Below are 18,999 nucleotides of genomic sequence, written 5' to 3'. Positions count from 1 at the left end.
AGCCATCTACGCGGGAGTAGTTATGGGTATCCCGGCATCGTGGTATCAGCCGAAGCCTTCTTGACGTCAGCGACTGAGTGGCGCGCGCCGGATTGGACTGGAACGCCACTAGGCTAGGTCTGCTTCCGGCCGCGTACGCAACGTGCAGGTGTGCATAGGGCGATGGGCCCAGACCCCTGCGCGCATAGGGTTAGACCGGCGTGCTGACCTCTCTGTTGTGCTTAGGTGGGGCTGCGACGCGTTGATCTTACGAGGCCGGGCATGACCCAGAAAAGTGTGTCCGGCCAAATGGGATCGAGCGTGTTGGGTTATGTGGTGCACCCCTGCAGGGAAGTTTATCTATTCGAATAGCCGTGTCCCTCGGTAAAAGGACGACCCGGAGTTGTACCTTGACCTTATGACAACTAGAACTGGATACTGAATAAAATACACCCTTCCAAGTGCCAGATACAACCCGGTGATCGCTCTCTAACAGGGTGACGAGGAGGGGATCGCCGGGTAGGATTATGCTATGCGATGCTACTTGGAGGACTTCAATCTACTCTCTTCTACATGCTGCAAGATGGAGATGACCAGAAGCGTAGTCTTCGACAAGACTAGCTATCCCCCTTTTTTCTGGCATTCTGCAGTTCAGTCCACTTATATGCCCCTTTACACATATACCCATGCATATGTAGTGTAGCTCCTTGCTTGCGAGTACTTTGGATGAGTACTCACGGTTGCCTCTCTCCCTCTTTTCCCCCTTTCCTTTCTATCTGGTTGTCGCAACCAGATGTTGGAGTCCAGGAGCCAGACGCCACCGTCGACAACGACACCTACGACACTGGAGGTGCCTACTACTACGTGCAGCCCGCTGATGACGACCAGGAGTAGTTAGGAGGATCCCAGGCAGGAGGCCTGCGCCTCGTTCGATCTGTATCCCAGTTTGTGCTAGCCTTCTTAAGGCAAACTTGTTTAACTTATGTCTGTACTCAGATATTGTTGCTTCCGCTGACTCGTCTGTGATCGAGCACTTGTATTCGAGCCCTCGAGGCCCCTGGCTTGTATTATGATGCTTGTATGACTTATTTATGTTGTAGAGTTGTGTTGTGATAACTTCCCGTGAGTCCCTGATCTTGATCGTACACATTTGCGTGCATGATTAGTGTACGGTCAAATCGGGGGCATCACAACAATGAAATGATGTAGACAAGATCTATTTATGTAGAAATAGACCCCATTTTGTTATCCTTAATAGCAACGATACATACGTGTTGGATCCCCTTCTATCACTGGGATCAAGCACCGTAAGATCGAACCCATAACAAAGCACCTCTTCCCATTGCAAGATAAATAGATCAAGTTGGCCAAACAAAACCCAAATATCGGAGAAGAAATACGAGGCTATAAGCAATCATGCATATAAGAGATCATAGAAGACTCAAATAACTTTCATGGATAAAAGATAGATCTGATCATAAACTCAAAGTTCATCGGATCCCAACAAACACATCGCAAAAAGAGATACATCATATGGATCTCCAAGAGACCATTGTATTGAGAATCAAAAGAGAGAGAGGAAGACATCTAGCTACTAACTAGGGACCCGTAGGTCTATAAAGAACTACTCACGCATCATCGGAGAGGCACCAATGGACATGATGAACCCCTCCGTGATGGTGTCTAGATTGGATCTGGTGGTTCTAGAACTTGCGGCGGTTAGAATATTGGGGTATTTATAGAGTAAAGAGGCGGTTCGGGAGGCAACCGAGGTGGGCATAACCCACCAGGCGTGCCTGGGCCTCCAGGCGTGCCCTGGTGGGTTGTGCTCCCCTTGGAGCACCCCCCAGGTGCTTCTTCGGCCCACTGGATGTCTTCTGGTCCAAAAAAATCCACAAAAAGTTTCACTATGTTTGGACCCCGTTTTGTATTGATTTCCTGCGATGTAAAAACATGCAAAAAAACAGCAACTGGCACTTGGCACTATGTCAATAGGTTAGTACAAAAAAATGATTTAAGACGGTTTAACATCAGGCAAAGGTTTCCATATCGGTGCAACGAGACCAAGACCAGCAGGACGGAGGTCACCGTAGAGCCCAGGACGGCGTCACCACCAGAGCCTTTGGCAGGCGAAGACCACCTTTAGTCAGGATAGCTTGTACTAGTTGCCCCCCTTCAAATTGGCCGTTGTTGGCTCCCTTCCCGCTCAATATTTGGGGAGAGGACCAGGGCCTCTGTAAATAGGACTAGCCACCACAGTAGGAGCCGACTGAGCTTGGACTGATTCAGATCATCCTCACACCCACCAAGCACAAGAACACCTCACCTCAGGAGGCTGTTCTTCCCCTTGTACTGTTCATCCTCAGCCCGAGAGGCAATCCACCACACCACACTGGAGTAGGGTATTACACCACAACGGTTGCCCAAACCAGTATAAATCTCGTGTCTCTTGTGTTGCGAGTTCGTCAAGCTAGGCTTTGAGATTGCGGTGAGGTTAAGGGCATGATTAGGTAGGGAGAAATCTTCATGCGCACCCCAGTGTTCGAACCTCAAGGGTTTTGTCGGAACCCGAAATCTGACACTTGGCGCGCTAGGTAGGGGTGCGTCGGAGCTTTCCTTCCGCCAGTTGATCCGCCGACACTCCGCGGCTCTGATGTCCGGTGACCCGAGGACCAACGCCGACCGCTGGGCAGCTTGGCCAGCCCGGGCGGCGCCGTCTGCCCAAGAAGACCTCAACCCCGCGCCCTAGGCAGCGAGCGCACCGCCCTCCGCGGGCGGCGCGGTCACACGCCGTCCGCCCTCACCAAACGACAAGCGCGAGCAGCCGCAAGGGCCTCAAGCCACGCCGCGGCCACGGCGCCGCACACCCGAAGGGAACAAGCAAACATGAGGGCCGCGCTCACGGTGGCTCGGGAGCTGCTGCGATGTCGGTTGATGGAGAGCGGCCGGGATGCGTTTGGAGCGCGTCGCTGAGCTCCTAGATGCCGCGACCTCGGGGGCACCGCCCTTCTGCTCCCTGCTTACACCTCAGGCTGCGGCCGGATCACATGGCGGGCCTCGTCACGCCCGCGTGCCCCCGGGTGCACCCTTGGGCTTCATCGACACCGGCGTGACCAACGGCACCGGGCGCCCGATCGCACCCGCGCCACCTCCAATGAGCGCGGGTGCAAGCCTTGCCACCTAAGGCCCCGGTGGGATGCTGCCCTACCATCCTCAGGGCGGTGCACTGGGCCGGGCGACGTGGAGCATGGGGCACTATGGCGAGGTCTTCGAGGCGATGACCTCGGAGGCCTACGTGCCTCGCATGGTGGACTAGGAGTACGCGCTGGAAGACGACCCCAGCTCGTTCCTCGAGCCGGGCTGGGAGGAGGAGGCGCTAGAAGCTGAGACCTTCCAGGATCCTCTCGGGAGCCTCACCAACCGCGCCAGCGACAACAGCTACAGGGTACCACTAGTCTCTCAGGAGCAAGCTTAAGCTAACCATGGGTCGCAGGAGGATTAGGTCACAGCGGCGGATGGCGACTGAGGGAGTCCTGGACTAAGGGGTCCTCAGGTGTCCGGCCTGTTATTTTTTGGGCCAGACTGATGGGCTATGAAGATACGAAGGCCGAAGACTATACCCGTGTCCGGATTGGACTTTCCTTGGCGTGGAAGGCAAGCTAGGCGACCAGCTGTGAAGATTCCTTCTTATGTAACCGACCTGATGTAACCCTAGATCTCTCCGGTGTCTATATAAGCCGGAGAGCATAGTCTGGATAGGGGACATTCATTACCATATACACATAGGCTAGGCTCCTAGGGTTTAGCCATTACGATCTCGTGGTAGATCAACTCTTGTAACACTCATATTCATCAAGATCAATCAAGCAGGAAGTAGGGTATTACCTCCATAGAGAGGGCCCGAACCTGGGTAAACATCGTGTCCCCCGTCTCCTGTTACCATCGATCCCAGACGCACAGTTCGGGACCCCCTACCTGAGATCCGCCGATTTTGACACCGACATTGGTGCTTTCATTGAGAGTTCCACGTCGGCAAAGGACTCGATGGCCCCTTCGATCGTCAGTAATGACGTTGTCTAGGGAGAAACCTTCCTCCCCGGACAAACCTTCGTATTCGGCAGCTTCGTACTGCGGGCCAACTCGCTTGGCCATCTGGAGCAGATCGACAGCTACGCCTCTGGCCATCAGGTCAGATTCGGAAGCTTGAACTACATCACGGATATCCGTGGAGACTTGATCTTCAAGGGATTCGAGCCCGCAGCGATCGCTCCCCCTCACCCCGATGAACGTGACTTAAATCTGTCATCGGATCACACTCAGGAGATGGTTGTTGCTGCTGCAACGGCCTTAGAGCCAAAGCAGATCGTGCCATCCGAGGCCGCAGAGTCTGCGGCGTTGGAGCCGCACACGGACTCAACGCCCTGCAATGTTCGCTTTAACGGAACTTCGGACTTGTCTCCGGCTATAAGTTCCGAACTGTGTACGCCCGCGGACACCAAGCTAGATCGGTTATCGATCTTCGAGTTCAGCGCCGCTGACGTTTTCCAGCACTCGCCTTTGGGTGACGTGCTAAAATCTTTAAAGATTTTGTCCTTGGAGAAGGACTCACAGCAGAACTACGTCGGTTCGAGCTAGACACGGATGACGAAGAATTTTGCTTCCACCCGCCACCAACTTCATAGCCACCGACGATGACTTAACCGACGTGCTTGACTATGGCTCCGAAGACATCGACGGTATGGACAACGATGCCAATAAGGAGCAAGGCCAAGACCCGCCATTCAATAGACATTGGACGGCTACCTCTTCGTACGACGTGTACATGGTTGATACACCCAAAGGATCTGGCGACGACAAAGAAGAGCCAGATGCGAATAAAACCTCTAAGACGCAGTCCAAGCGCTGATGCCCCAAACGCCGTCCTAAGCCTCGTCGCTCAAAGGACGGCAACACCGGCACCGGAGAAAATAGTACTCCAGGCGACGCCGAAAACAATGAAGACCCTGTCGGAGCTGCATCCGATCAGGAGGAACACGGCAACAGGCAAGACAACCCTGATGAACAGGCCATAGAAGATGACTCGGAGGACGATAGTTACCATCCACCCTCCGAGGAGGAGACAAGCCTCGGCAACGAAGACTTCATCGTGCCTGAGGATCCTCTGGAGCAGGAGCGCTTTAAGCTTCAGCTCATAGCCACTGCAAGGAGCCTGAAAAAGAAACAGCAGCAGCTTCAAGCTGAACAAGATCTGCTCGTCGACAGATGGACTGATGTCCTGACAGCCGAAGAATACGGCCTCAGGCGCCCAACCAAGAGCTACCCGAAACGCAGACTGCTACCTCAGTTTGATGAGGAAGCACCGGAGCACACATCTCCCTTGCGTAATGCGGAACGACCACCACGTGGTCGAGACAGGGCGGCCGACCGGCCACCCCGCGGCCGAGATAAAGCGGCAACTCAGGCTGAACAGCGGCCTGCCACACCACCTCGTAAAAATAGACACGGAAGAGTTCGGGGTCACACGTACGACCTCCGGCAGATCCTGGACGATAGAGCAGGACATACAAGATCGATCTACGGATCACGAGGGCGTGCCTCGAGGCATGACGACGGCTACCTATTCGGACGTGATAAACCTAACCACGCCCGGGCCGAATACCGCAGACGGACTCCATCAGAGCTATGCCACGATGCGGCTCGATATAGAGGCGCCGCACACCCTCTCTGCTTCACAGATGAAGTACTGGATCACGAATTCCCTGAGGGGTTCAAGCCTGTCAACATTGAATCATACGACGGCACAACCGATCCCGCAGTATGGATCGAGGATTTCATTCTCCATATCCATATGGCTCGAGGAGATGACCTCCACGCCATCAAATACCTCCCATTAAAGCTCAAAGGGCCAGCTCGCCACTGGTTAAATAGCCTGCCTGAGAATTCCATCGGCAGCTGGGAAGACTTGGAAGAGGCTTTCCTTGATAACTTCCAAGGAACTTATGTCCGTCCACCGGACGCCAATGACTTAAGCCACATAGTTCAACAACCTGGAGAATCAGCCAGAAAATTTTGGACTAGGTTCCTAACCAAAAAGAATCAGATCATTTACTGTCTGGATGCCGAGGCCCTAGCAGCCTTCAAACACAGCATCCGTGACGAATGGCTAGCATGCCACCTCGGCCAAGAAAAGCCGAAGTCTATGGCAGCCCTTACGGCACTCATGACCCGCTTCTGTGCGGGTGAGGACAGTTGGCTGGCTCGTAGTAAAAACACAGCCAGCGAGGCAGGCCCCACTGAGGCCAAGAACAACACCGGAAAGCTCCAGCGCAATAGACACAAACGCCGAAGCAATGGCGACAACACCGATGACACCGCAGTCAACGCCGGATTCAGTGGCTCCAAGTCCGGCCAACGGAAGAAGCCCTACAAAAGAAACAGCGAAGGACCTTCCAGCCTAGACCGCATACTCGACCGTCCGTGCCAAATCCACGGCACCCCGGATAAGCAAGCCAATCATACCAACAGGGATTGTTGGGTCTTCAAGCAGGCCAGCAAGTTAAATGCTGAAAACAAAGAAAAGGGATCACAAAGTGAGGACGAGGACGAAGAGCCCCGGCAGCCGAACACCGGGGGGCAGAAGAAATTTCCCCCTCAAGTCAAAACGGTGAACATGATATACGCTACGCACATCCCCAAAAGGGAGCGTAAGCGAGCACTTAGGGACGTCTACGCGGTAGAGCCAGTCGCCCCAAAATTCAATCCGTGGTCATCATTCCCGATCACCTTCGATTGTCGGGATCACCCAAGTAGTATCCACCATGGCGGTTCAGCTGCACTACTCCTCGACCCAATTATTGACGGGTTTCACCAAACACGAGTCCTGATGGACGGTGGTAGCAGCCTCAACATGCTTTATCAGGACACAGTGCAGAAGATGGGCATTAACCCCTCGCGAATCAAACCAACAAAGACTACCTTTAAAGGAGTCATTCCAAGCGTAGAGGCCCGCTGTACGGGCTCAATCATGCTGGAGGTGGTCTTTGGCTCTTCGGACAACTTCCGAAGCGAAGAGTTAATCTTCGATATCGCCCCCTTCCACAGCGGCTATCACGCACTCCTCGGACGAACAGCATTTGCTAGATTCAACGCAGTGCCACACTATGCTTATCTCAAGCTCAAGATGCCCAGTCCACGCGGTGTCATAACAGTCAATGGCAATACGGAACGCTCCCTCCGAACAAAGGAGCACACCGCCGCAGCAGAAGTACAGAGCGGCCTTCTCAAGCAGCACCATAGTACAGCTGTCGAGCCCTCGGACATCATTAAGAGGTTCCGGACTGCACTACAACAGGACGGCGTGGCTCGTCAAGAGCTCGACTAGCAATTCAGCCTCCGTCCCAGTCCCAATGAGGTAGTGGCATTCGTACCACGCGTACACAATTACGCACTCAAAATTCCATGGACATCGATGGAGGCACAAGATAACCCGGGGGCTACAGTTCGGCCAGACCGATCCCGGACACACATACTTTAACTTTTTTGTTTCAGGTTCCTTTTTTTCGCGGGCCTAGTCGCAAGTCCTTTAGAAGGATTGGCATACAACGGAGGCAAGCAGCACAGGTGTGTAGGGTAACCTTTATACGTTCTTCTTGATGGTATTCATACTTATTTCCCAGGACCCGCACGTTGCGCCCTACTGATTCGGGCATGTTAAATAGCCCGGATAATTCTCGCACCATCTGTACAAGATACGCCTTGACGTATCCATCCAGTTATAATAAAAATGGTTCGTGGCCTAGTTTCTGTGGTTTCCGCTTCTTACTTCGTTTTATCTCGATCTGCTTATTTGCTGCATCGATACTCCTCTATACGTTTGATATTCGCCAGGGGCTACTTATCGCCCCACAATACGGCAGCAAAGTCCGAACACTTCATATACATAAGTTCGGCACCCCGAATTTAGCATTATATGCATTGGCTCCGAATCATGTCTTTGGTCGATAGTTGGGTTGCCCGGCTCCTGTGCTTGCTACCCTACGTTCCGCTCTATCGGCTAGGGTAGTAAAGGGAGAACTACTGCGATTGTGCCCTGGCCTTGACCGGATGAGCACCTCAGTAGAGAAAGCCGAAAACTGATTGTCATGATACAGCGAGAGCCGGTCAGCTGTTCGAGGGTTACAAAATCGTTGGAGATTTTTTCCGCGCCATGCGAAGGATCGGCACTTCCCGATTAGATGCTGACAGCACCCTGGCTTGGACCAGGGGTTGCGCTAGGGGTGGGCATATAAACCGAGAACCGATCAACCGAACCGTATTAACCTGCACCGAAGCCGAACTGACCGACACCGAAATTCTCGGTACCATGCTCGGTTAGCATTGGTGGAAAACCGAACTTTGTTCGGTGATTTCGGTCGTGGCCCTCTGTCAACCGAACTAACCGAGCAACCGAAGCCCCTCAACACGCTGAAACTGGTCGCCGCCCCCCGCCTGTGCCTCCTCCAAAATCAACAAAGCGCGGAAGGGATGCGTCCTTGCCGCCTCCCAAATCTCGTCTCCAAAAATCGCGGCATGGATGATACCTTCCTCTCCGAAGGCCGCAAGTCTCGCTCGATCTATTTCCTGCCGAAATCCCTATATATAATAGGGATTGCATCAGCTTCCCCATCCCCGTCCACAGCTCTGAACCCTAGCCATAGGTGACGGCGCCGTCCGGCGGAAATTGGTAGCGGAACTGTGGAAGAACAACGGCGGCCGGCTACTGCAAGCACGGTAACCCAGCAGCGGAATTCCTCACCCAACATGTGTACAGCGTACATGTTCAGTTCAATGGTAATTTGATTAGCGTACTGTTCAGTTCAATGGTTACATGTGCTTTGATTAGTTTTCCTCTCTGAATCATTGGTAATTGACATTTGCGTTGTATTCTAGATGTCTTCAACGACAGAGGAGACCATGGGGACAAACGATGCAGCAGCAGGGTCCGACGCACAGAAAACTACTCTGAAGAAACACGTCATTGTTTGCTTGTTCTTTCCCAGCCTGAACATGTCTCTGTCGCTAGAAAAAATGAAAAAAGAGGAAGCTCCTTTTCCAGCCGACCAGCCCATTGGGCAGCGCTGCAGCGCCCCAGCCCATGGGCTTTCTTGGGTGTGTTCGGTCCAAACCGACACCGAACCGACTCTAACGGTGGACCGAAGCCTCGGTTAGCCTAATTACCATTGACTGATCGGTGCTTGATTTCCTAGAACCGAATATTCCCAGCGACCGAAGCACCGAACCGAACGGTTTGGTGTAACCGAACGCCCACCCCTAGGCTGCGCACTTGCTTAATTATAAAACTCCTATGGCTAAGTGAGGGCGTTTAAGCTGTACAGTCCGATTGCCTTGTTCGTTGCGCTAAACAACTCCTCCAAAGGACCATATAATTGGATGAAGATTGTTTAGAATCCATCCCGAACACCTCCGTACTACCTATGCGAGGGCAGAAGCCGACGACTAGCCAACCCTCATATTACAAATAACACGACCGCACAGGAGGAAACAATTCAAAGCATAATAAAATTATTTTACAAAAACTGGCTTTGTTCCCATAATACAAGGCAAGCGCAACATGAATACATTTATTCAAATACAATGTCCTGCGAACATTGCACCGCCACAAGTCGAGACCCCTCTACGACATCCGCGAAATATCGCTCGGGTGTGCAATGCTCCTTGCCCTCCGGCGGCCCGCTGGCAACTTCAATAGCGTTCATCTTCACCCGCCACATCTTGCAGCGAGCGAAGGCCATACGGGCACCTTCAATACAGGCAGAGCGCTTGATGACGTCCAGCCGAGGACAGGCGTTCACCATCCGCCTCACGAGTCCGAAGTAGCTACCAGGCATGGCTTCGGCTGGCCATAGCCGGATTGTCAAATCCCTCATGGCTAATTCGGCCACCCTGTGCAGCTCCACCAGCTGTTTCAGCTGATCGGTGAAGGACACGGGAGGCTCTGACACCGCATATTGCGACCAGAAGAGCTTCTCCATGAAACCCCCTCCTTCGGCTCGATAGAACTCCACGGCATCTGATACACTACGCGATAGATCAGTAAAAGCCCCTAGGGAACTCCGAACCTGGGTTAGTAAAAGGTACTGCTTCTCCACATACTTGCTTTGCATCTTAAAAGCCTTACCCGCCGTGATCTTCTTGGCCTCCTGGATCTCCTGGAGGGCGCCCTGGGCCTCATTCCGTGCGGTCTCCGCGCTCTGACGAGCCTTGGTGAGCTCGGCCCCTTGAGCCGACACATCATTCTCCAAGGTCTCACATTTGTTAACCGCATCCTGGATCTCCCGCTGGACTTCTTTGACCCGGGCCTCTAGCTTCTTACGGGCGGCTTGCTGCTGGACAGCCTTCTCTTCGGCCTCGCCCAGGGCCTTCCTCAGGGCCTCGACCTCGGTCGCGGCTTCTGCACGTACCACAATACCGCTGTCAATATACAGCGCTTATTCTTTCCCGAACATATAGCAGGTCGTTCCTCACCTTGCTTCTCCTGGAGCCGAATTCTAACCTCGCCGAGCTCGTTCTCGGTCCGCTCCAGCCTCCGCTTCAGTTCGGAGACCTCGGCAGCATGCGAGGTCACGGCCAACAGGGACGCCTGCTTATCAATGCATATTCAGTCAGCCTCTTATAATTAAGGATTGATCCCCTGTCCGGTTCTTCTCGCCAAACACCGGACAGCGTCTCAGGGGCTACGGACTACATGGGGTTTTTCTCTTTCTTACCTCGAAACCTGTTAACAGGTTGCTGCAGGCTTCATTAAGTCCGCTCTTGGCGGACTGAACCTTCTCGATCACCGCACCCATAAGGACACGGTGCTCGTCCACGACGGAGGCGCTTCGTAGCACCCCCATCAGGTCATCCGGCAGTCCTGGATAGACAGGAGCCACCGGCGGAGGCGGCGCACCCCCCTCCTTCAAAGGGGGCTGCTCGACCGACTTCGGAGCCATATGGGTCTCCGGAATCGTATTCAGCTGAGGGCCGAACTGGATACGGCCCTCCTCGCCAGTCTTCATGGGGATTGGCTCCCCCATGTGTCCGGCAGTGGAGGTCTCGCCTTGTGGCACCTCCCGGACAACGTCCTGGGCTCCTTCCTTCGGAGCGGTCCTCCGGGATAGCACTTCGGTGTCGTCCCTGGCCCCGGGGGAGTAAGCAGCCGGTGGTGACATGCTCGCCATCTCTGATGGATCCAACGAACCTCCAGATGAGGATCGCTGGATAAGGTCACGGGCCGGAATGCAATGGTGTAGTTAACCATGTTAAAATAATAAAGAGAAAGGGCTGGATGTGCGCATAAATAAGCCGTGTCACTTACGATGCGGCCTGGGGCTTAGTGCGGGGGCGCCGTTCCGGACTACTATCAACGTCCCACGCGGTGTTGACCGCTGGGGCGCCCTTCCCCTTTTTGGGTGCTTTCGCCTCCGGATGTGCCGAGGCCGCCCTCTTCTTCTTCTTTTCCTCAGGAGGAGGGTTGTTTTCCTCCTCCTCCTCCTCCTCCTCATCATTGTCCTCAGGGACAGAGGAATGGGCCTCGTCGTCTTCGGACGTCGCGTCTAAAGTGCCCTTGCGACAGGGGCCACTCTTGGCCCCCTTGGCCTTCTTCTTGGCCTTCTTCTCCGGCGCCTTGTATGGCGCCGGCACCAGCATCTCCGCTAGGTGTGGGATGACCGGTTCTTCGGGCAGCGGAGCCGGACACTGGATCCGCTTCGCCCTTTCCATCCAGTCCTGAGGGAGCAACAATAAAATCTCAGACATCATCCTCGAAACATTTAAGCTGGGGATACGTCAAAAGTAACATACCTCGCTGGCGGGGTGTTTACAGTCGTGACCACGGTCTGAATCCGTGGCTGGCGGTTTCTCGTTGCCCTTAAAGAGCAACTTCCAGGCATCTTTGTGGGTGGTCTCGAAGAGCCTCACCAGGGTCCGATGCTTCTTCGGGTTGAAATCCCACAGAGGCCATCCTCTGCGCTGGCATGGAAGAATCCGGCGAACTAGCATCACCTGGATCACATCGACGAGCTTGACGTTCTTGGCTATCATGCTCTGGACGCGCGTCTGCAACGCTATCAGCTCATCAGACGAACACCAGTCCGGACTCTTCTCGACCCAAGAGGTGAGCCGCATAGGAGCACCGGAGCGGAATTCGGCGGCCGCGGCCCAGGTGGTGCCGCGGGGTTCCGTGATGTAGAACCATTGTCTCTGCCATTCCTTCACTGTCTCCACAAAAATACCTTTCGGCCAGAAGACGTTGGGCAGCTTGCTCACCATGGCTCCTCCGCACCCCGCGTGCTGGTCGTCCACCACCTTCGTCTTCACGTTGAAGACTTTGAGCCACAGCCCGAAGTGGGGTTGGATGCGGAGGAAGGCATCGCACACGACGATAAACGCTGAGATGTTGAGGAAGGAATTCGGGGACAGATCATGGAAATCTACCCCGTAATAATACATCAGCCCGCGGACGAAGGGGTGGATTGGAAACCCTAGCCTGCGGAAGAAATGGGGGATGAATACTACCCTCTCTGTGGGCTCCGGCGTGGGGACGACTTGTCCTTCAGCCGGCAGACAATGGGCGATCTCTTTCGCCAAATATCCGGCCGCCCGAAGCTCAGTAATGTCCTCCTCCTTGACGGAGGAGACCATCCACCTGCCCTGACCGCCGGATCCGAACATGGTTGCTTGAGTGGAAAGGAGATGAGAACTTGGGCGCTGGAGCTTGAGATCGGAAAGGCGGAGACGGAGAGAGAGCGTGAGAAGAGGAAGAGGGGATCCTTATCCCCTTATAAAGGCAGCAAATATTAAACGCCTCCTCACTCGCCTTAGGATTCGCCTATTCCCAAGGGCTGTATAAATGGCATGGTTGGGTTACCCATGCCCGCATTGATGAGAATCCCGCAATAAGGGGACCCGATCTCTGCTTCGACAGGACATGCCAGTAGCAACCGCGTCTCGAAATGTGGGATGGCAGATGAAAAGCGGTTCAAAATTATGACCGGACAAACATGATGTCGTGCTGTAAAGAAGCTGTCAACAGATTAGATTCGTACAAATATTATATTCTCTCTGCGGTTGTGTAATAGGTCCGGATACAATCATCGCGTCCGAAGACTATCTTGGAGTTCGGAGAAAGGGGAACCTGCCTTGCAATGCCGAAGACAATCTACACGCCGAACTCCTCGTCATTGAAGCCAGGTTCAGGCGCTACTGAGGGAGTCCTGGACTAAGGGGTCCTCGGGTGTCCGGCCTGTTATTTATTGGGCCGGACTGATGGGCTGTGAAGATACGAAGGCCGAAGACTATACCCGTGTCCGGATTGGACTTTCCCTGGCGTGGAAGGCAAGCTAGGCGACCAGCTGTGAAGATTCCTTCTTATGTAACCGACCTCATGTAACCCTAGATCTCTCCGGTGTCTATATAAACCGGAGAGCATAGTCCGGATAGGGGACATTCATTACCATATACACATAGGCTAGGCTCCTAGGGTTTAGCCATTACGATCTCGTGGTAGATCAACTCTTGTAACACTCATATTCATCCAGATCAATCAAGCAGGAAGTAGGGTATTACCTCCATAGAGAGGGCCCGAACCTGGGTAAACATCGTGTCCCCGTCTCCTGTTACCATCGATCCTAGACGCACAGTTCGAGATCCCCTACCCGAGATCCGCCGGTTTTGACACCGACAGCGGCCCTAGCTCGACAGCCCCCTTCCGCCAGGGGGAGCACACTGGGGGCTGCAGGAGAGGGGCCGGGAGCAAGGCCCTTCCCCGCGCCGCACGGAGCAGGGCGTCCCCCGGAGATAGGCCCTCTGCCGGGGAGGCGCTGGAGAGCCTTCCCTTGGCAGAGGACCCGTGGTCGCCGAGGGCGCCGCTGGCGTCCCCTTTGCCCCTTGGTGACGTCCTGGTTTCCGGACGTCCCCAATGGTGGTCGAGGGCGGCGCAAGGCGGCGCCCTCGTCTGGTGATATGAAGTAAGGCTCGCGCCTGTGAAGGTCTCCGCTCATGACACTCTCACGTAACAATGAGTGGGGCTGTACACACCCCGGAGTCTCAGGAGTGCCGCCCTCCGGCCTTGGGGGCTCCCTCCCACGTCCTAGTGGCAGCACTTAGCTCTGCGCTGGTGAGAAGACCAGAAGACTAGACTAGGCGCCGGACGCGGCCATTTGCTTTTAACCTCTTTTTCTGTAGCCCTGCTTTCTGGCTTTGGATTTAAGTTGAAGTTGAATTTTCGTTGATGTGCGTGGGGTTTGCCTTTTCTCTTTCATGCGATTTCTTGCAATTTGGTTCCTGCCTTGATTCAGAGTTCGCGCCTGCTGCCTCCTCCTCGCGAGCCCCTCGCGAGCGGGGGCTGGGCATAGTACGCAAGCACTGCACGCATGCCCTGCCATGACTGGCGCTTGCTTCTCGCAAGGCTCCCTCGGACGGATCGGCAGGCTCCTCACAGGCTCCTCAGAAACTCGCAACCTCACGGGCCAGTTCGGGGCCTGTTCCGGATAAGGTAAGCTACAGTGGCAAACTCGCCGCAGGGTTCGCGGGTGCATGAAGACATATATTCAGCTTGGCCTAAGAAATAGAGACAACAACCATTTTACATGAGGGGCTTCCCCTCCCAAAATGCTCTTACAACCTCCAGGGCCGTGCCCGAGTTTTAGCATGCAGGGTAAACGACAGAGAAGCACGGGTTCAATCGGACATATCGCTCACGGCGTCCCCTAGGTTGCCTTAAGACGCGTCACTAGCGTCGCCGTCGCCGTCACTGGCGTCCCCGTCACCGTCACCGGCGCCGCCCTCGCCATCATCAACCACATCGCCTTCGTCCGCCGCGACCACCACTGCATCGTCATAAGAAGCTAAGGCCCTGACCAGCGCATCCACATTGTCTTCCACCCATCGCACCAGGTCACCTTGGATGGTCTCAGGTACGGGAGCAATGGCGGCGTCAAAATCGAAGTTGGGGTAGGTGTTTCGAAGATGGCTGAAGACACGGGAGAACGCGCGCCCGAGCAGGCCGCGCCTCCTCTCTTCAACAAGCTGGCGAGCTCTCTCGAAAAGATTCTCTAGGCGCGTCACCACGTCGGTGAAGAAGCGGAGGTAGTTGGCGTAGTCGTTCGCATGGGGATGAGGGACATTTTCATCGCATATGTGGCCCGGCGCTGCGTTGGCCCTGTTCCTGAGGCCCTCGAGCATGGGGGCGTGCACGCGCTCCAGCATCCGCCATTGAAGCACTTCCTCCCTGCTCTGCTGCGTGATGGACTCGGCGTTGGTCACTCGCTGCTGAAGAGGAAGCAGCTCAGCGCGGGCAGAGGCCAGCTCAGCCTACGCCGAGACCAGGGCGGCTGCGGTGGCCTCCTCGCGCCGTTCCACCTCAGTTAGCCTAGATTTGAGGGCAACGGTCCTGCCCGCAACCTCGGCCTCTACGAGCTTCAGCTTCAGGTCATACCTGCTCACAAGATCCGCGCGAGCCTCGGCCACACGGCGGTCGATATATTCCTGGGTCCGGGCCTCGCACGCACCAACAGCATCCTTTGCCAGAGCAACTTGGCGCTCCCTCGTCTCCAACCGCTCAAGCTCAAGGCTGCACTCCATGGCTTCTAGCGCCAGCGCTTCTTTCCGCTTTAGGATCTCTTCCTCCTCGGCAGGCGTCCCCCTCATCGACACAAGGGCGGCTTGGCGTGCCTCCACCTGCTGCTCCAAGGAGGCACTCCAGGCCTGGAGCTCCCACGCACGTTTCTCCGCAATCTCGCGGCGACGGTCGGCTTCCCGGGCTTCTTCCAAGGCTCGGGAGCAGGCCTTGCGTGAGGTCGCGAGAGACGCCTCGGCCTTCCCATTGTCAAGCTCGCGCTGGTGGTGCCTGAGGTTAATGGCCACCTTCAGCTTATGCCGCTCCTCCATCAGCCGAAGACCCTCGGCCTCGAGGCGCGCGTCTACGTCCGCAAGTTCCCCGCTGAGCTGGTTCATCGCGCCCATCGCCTCCTGGAAAAGCTCGTGGCGGACGACGCTTCGTTCGTATCCAACCTTAAGCGCGCGGCCGATTCCGTCCTCCACCATGGGCGTTGCCAACGGGGTCCGAAGTGGCTCACCCCCTCTCAGCAGGGGGCTGGGGCTGGCGCCCCCTCGGTCGCTAGCCAGGCCCCGTGAGGGGCCCGGGTAGGTGCAGACCCGCCGCTTGAAGAGGAGCCCAAGATCGAAGCCATCCAGCCGCCGTCCACAACCAGAGGAGGAGCCCTTGGCACGCCGGCCGCACCCCAAGCAAGGCCGCGGAGGAGAGATGGCAAGGGCATGGGCTCGAGGCGCGTTGCAGGCAGGCTTGCTTCTCCAGCCAACCCCACGCCGGAGGCGGCGCACTGGCTTGGGGCGCTCAAGGCTAGCGAGGGAGGTGAGGCAAGAGGAGGTTGCTCCTCAGGAGGCTCCACGGCCTTGGCGGAAGGGATCCTGAAGAGCCACCGTCAGGAAGGGAAGCAGCAATCGAGGAATTACAAAGATAAGGTACTTACCTGTCTATGGCGATGTACTTCCTATGTTTCAGCGGCCGGACAGTGCCACTGCTACAGCTTGGAGACCCCTTCCTCTTACGGAGCGCCTCGAAGTCCACGCGGAACCGGCCCAAGCATTGTACATGGCAACCAGCGTGGTGCGCGACTGGTGAAGCACCCAAGGAGACGACCTCAGGAGCACCAGGCTGGGGAGAGCTATCGGGCTCCGCCTCGCGATGACCCGCCGAGGCCTCAGGAGCGACGGCCTCAGGAGCAGCAAACTGCGTCACCACCTCAGCTGCCGCCCAGGGCGAGAATTACGGGTTCCCGTGGATGATGCCTCGGGAGCCTCGGGCAGCATCGACACCTCGGCATCCGCACCTCCGATCTCCAATGATGCTTGCCCCCCTTCGTCCACTCTTGGGGCAAGCTCGGCGCCGGTGACAAGGAGAGGAACCACGATGACGGGATTCTCGCGAGGCCCCACAAGGCCGACTGGGCGCATCCCCCATTCATCGAAGGAGGGCATCTGCCCCGCGAACTCCACCCTGTTTGAGCAGTTGTACAAGCAACAACCCCCCTGCGACAAATCACCCGGTAAGGGGTCACCGGCCAAGACTTTGAGCACCGTTCTTCGTGCCTCGGCTGGAAGCCCCGACTCGTGAAGCCTCATGCGATCCCAATCGCCGGTCAGAGCCCACATCGGCTGGGAGTGGTGCTGGAGTGGGGCGATACGGCGTCGGAGGAACTCCTCCATCACCTTGGGCGCGGTCACACCAAGATCCTTTGGCCTCCTCAGCCGGAGCCAGATGAAAGCGAGACGGGAGCTCACGAGCTCCTCGTGACCCCAGCCGGAGCTGGGGACGGCGGGTGACGACGGAGGCGAGAGCAGGGGGCTGAGTACTCCGACATCAACATACACCCATCGCATTTGAAACTCGCCTGTAGACGGCGGGAGATCAAAGTCAATCCCCGAGACGGCTGTCACCGCCAGGGCATGTAAGCTCAGGCACCCTGAGCACTGCCGGGGGTTGGTCAGGTGCAGCGAGAAGAAGTGGCGCAAAAGGGCCACAGAAGGAGCAATGCCCACCATGGCCTCGAAGACAAAGGCGAAGATGGCGAGAAGGGCGACAGATTGCGGATCAAGGTGCAGCATATGGATCTGGTAATGGGAAAGCACGGCATCGAAGAAGGCGGAGAAGGGGGGAACCAGGCCAGCCCACAGGGCATCGATGAAGAACTGGACCTCGGTGGCCGTCCTGTCAATGGAGGCTCGGGACGCAGGCCAGGCCACTGTCCCTCCCCATTCGTTGAAGCTGGTAGCGAGCGCAGGGCGGACCTTATCCATGGCCTCCTGGTTGAGCACCTGCGATCGGTCGACGGCGGGCTCGACGGCTGAAGGCGGGCTCGCTGAGGACATGGGCTTCTTCCCTTTCTCCGTTCTGTTTGGCGCCATGGCGGTAGAGAGGGCTGAACTCAAGTCGGATTGGAAGAGGAAGCGAAGAAGTTGGGGAGTGTGTTGCCAGCAATGGGGAAATAACTATGTCGGATGCCGTGGCCGCCTAGCCAGCGGATTTCAAGGCTGCGTGGGGAAGCGGGCCCGCCCACGTCCAATCAATCGCCACGCGTCGACCAAGGCCGCAGGCTGTTGGGGCCCGCGGTGCTCTGCAATTGCCCTTTGGCTTCGCCTCGAAGCCAAGTCCAAGCGCGCCTTGGGCCCGGGGGCTACTATCGGTGTTCTAGGAACGGGGGTCCCCAGACTTGCCTGCCTGCGGCCCACGGCATGGCTCCACTCGTGGCCCAGTACGGCCCATCTTCACCAGCGAATGCCCAAGACCCTCGCGAGGGGCCTAGCCTCGCGAGGCGGACAACACAAGACATCCTTGGGAGTGGCCTCACCAGGCTGGCTCGCAAGGGGCGGAGAGATCAAGGCAAGGCGAACCTCGCGAGGTTCCAATGACGTAAGCCATGACGATCAAGGCCAGGCGGGCGCCAGGCAGGCGCCAGCGCGCACAGTGTCCTCGCTTCCTCCTTGGTGCTAAGGAGGCAAGCGCAGGCGATGAGTACCGAGGCATCAGGCAATGGTTTCCATATCGGTGCAAGGAGACCAACACCAGTAGGACGGCAGGCGGAGGTCACCATGGAGCCCAAGACGGCGTCACCACCAGAGCCTTTGGCAGGCGAAGACCACCTTTAGTCAGGATAGCTTGTACTAGTTGTCCCCCTTCAAATTGGCCGTTGTTGGCTCCCTTCCCGCTCAATATTTGGGGAGAGGACCAGGGCCTCTATAAATAGGACTAGCCACCACAGTAGGAGCCGACTGAGCTTGGACTGATTCAGATCATCCTCACACCCACCAAGCACAAGAACACCTCACCTCAGGAGGTTGTTCTTCCCCTTGTACTGTTCATCCTCAGCCCGAGAGGCAATCCACCACACCACACTGGAGTAGGGTATTACACCACAACGGTGGCCCGAACCAGTATAAATCTTGTGTCTCTTATGTTGCGAG

This window comes from Aegilops tauschii, chromosome 4 (assembly GCF_002575655.3).
Source record: "Aegilops tauschii subsp. strangulata cultivar AL8/78 chromosome 4, Aet v6.0, whole genome shotgun sequence".
Classification (NCBI taxonomy): domain Eukaryota; kingdom Viridiplantae; phylum Streptophyta; class Magnoliopsida; order Poales; family Poaceae; genus Aegilops; species Aegilops tauschii.
This window is presented reverse-complemented; position numbering follows the sequence as displayed.